We start from the raw sequence: 2,281 nt of genomic DNA, 5'->3' as shown, positions 1-2,281 counted from the left end.
CGCTTGGTATGATTAGTCTTTTTCATTTTAGTCATTCTGATGAGTGTATGGTAGCATCTCATTGTGCATTTTCCTAATGACTAATGATGCTAAGCATATTTTCATTTGTTTGTATGCCAAATGTATATATATTTTTTGTAATGTGTTAAAACCTTTTGTTCATTAAAAAGAAAAAATTTCTGAGTTTTGAGAGTTCTTTGTGTATGTTAGACACACAAGACCTTTATCAGGTATTTGACTTGCCAATATTTTCTTCCAGTCTGTGGCTTGTCTTTCCATTTTCTTGACATATGAGTTACAGGAGCCAGTTAATCTCCTTTATTATTTAAGGCAGCTGGAGGCCTAAATGTATAGGTTTATTTGTAATACTGAAAATCTGGAAACAACCTATATGTTCAAGAGAAGGGCATAGTTAAATAAAGAATGAAACATCAAGTTAAATAAAGAATGAAACATCAAATGGATGATTATATAAACTATATAATATATAATTATATATTAATTATAATATATAATTATATATTAAAATATATAATTATATATATATAATATTATATATAAACTATATAAAAAATGAGAAAGAAGCAGCCCCTGATATACAAGAGCTAGCCTGGTACTGTTGGCTAAGGCCTTACTGTTCCCCTGTTCAACATAAACAATTTCACAAAACAGCAACATCCGACAAGGCCATTCTGTGAAGGGGATGGATCAAGGTGAAAGCATGTCCACTCTATACTTATGTCAGAACAGAACATGAACCTTGTCCAAATCACATAAACAAAAGTTCCCTGGTCCTGGTTAGAGTGAATGACTCCTTGAACTCCATTCCCTTCCTTCCCCTGCTCTCCCCTTCAACTCACCTCATCTCACCATCACATCTCCTTCTCTGACTCTGAGTCTTCTGCCTCCCTGTTATAAGGACCCTTGTGATTACATTTCACCCACCAGGATAATCCAGGCTTATCTCACCATCTCAAGATCCTTAACTAACTACATCTGCAAAGTTTCTTTTGCCATCTAAGGTAACCCATTCACAGGTTTCAGGAATTAGGGCATGGAGATCTTTGAGGGGACCATTATTCTATCTACCACACACCACGTAATTATGGAGATTAGATAAGAGAATACATGCAAAATGTTTAGTTTGATAAAATATTATTATTAAGCCTATGAATTTGACATTCATAAGCCAAGAATTTTTATGTGGCCCGCTATGTCATCTTTTCTTTGAGGTAATACATGCCTCATATTCTATCTGCCACCCGTGTAAAGAGAAGGGTTGTGAGGTATGAGGAAATGTGGAGTAAAAACTGTCTGTTAAATTGCAAAGATTCATTCCTGCCACACCTGCAGACACTTTCATTGTGGCCCAAATGCAAAGACGTTTACTCACCCGTGAACCAGTTGGCTTCAATGTTCACTCTAATGGATCTTCAGATTTAGATCCTCTTTTCTGAGTGAGTGCGAGCTCATCTGGGACCCGCTCCTGGCTTTTCTTTGCTCTCTTTTCCTCTCTTCCTTTCCCTTCTCCCTAAATTTCTGAGGAGAAGGCCCAGAAGTGTCAGGAGGGCGGGAGCATGAAGTCAGGGTGGGAGCACAGCTGGGACTGGCATCCTAAAACTGGGCACTGCTCATCTGGGTTGGGCAGCGCCAACCCCACCCCACCCTGAAGTGGGAAGCAAATATTTTATGGTACCCCATGAGCATTAGAGAACATGAGCATTTCCAGGTGCTAGCGGAGACGGGCTGGAGAGTGAAATTGAAGGTTGAGGGAGTCTTAGTTCATCTGAGCAGAGCCAGCTGCTTCTCTCACAGTCCTCCATAGCTGTGTGTAGGCAAGGCTGTAACTCATCAACTCTTAAAATGACAAGAAGCAGGCAGCATCCAGTTTCTTAAAGCCAGGAAGGAAATTCTTTTAAAATGCTGGGAAAAATGTAAGAATGTATTTTGCAAAGTGGGGTCAGGAGGTCCCCGGGGGGAGCTGTGTCTCATTTTGTGAAATGATCTGTAGAAATCAGGAATGTGGACCTTGTGGGAACCAAGGGTTAACACCAAGGATCAGAATGAGCACTAAAGAATGGAAGTAACGTTCTTAGGAAAAAAAACCCGAGACATTAATTTTAAATTATGAGCAGATGCGGTATATCTGGACCAGCTTTGACATATAGTTAGGAAACATTAATAAGTCCTGGTACTTACAACAGATCAATAATTGTAAGGATCACCAGTTATTGAGTTACTGCTATGTTTAGTACTTGGTACTTATTTATGTTTTTTTTTT

Source organism: Lipotes vexillifer, unplaced genomic scaffold (genome assembly GCF_000442215.2).
Source record: "Lipotes vexillifer unplaced genomic scaffold, Lipotes_vexillifer_v1.1 scaffold490, whole genome shotgun sequence".
In the NCBI taxonomy this organism is placed as follows: Eukaryota; Metazoa; Chordata; class Mammalia; order Artiodactyla; family Lipotidae; genus Lipotes; species Lipotes vexillifer.
The sequence above is the reverse complement of the archived record's forward strand: the minus strand, read 5'-3'. Positions refer to the sequence as shown.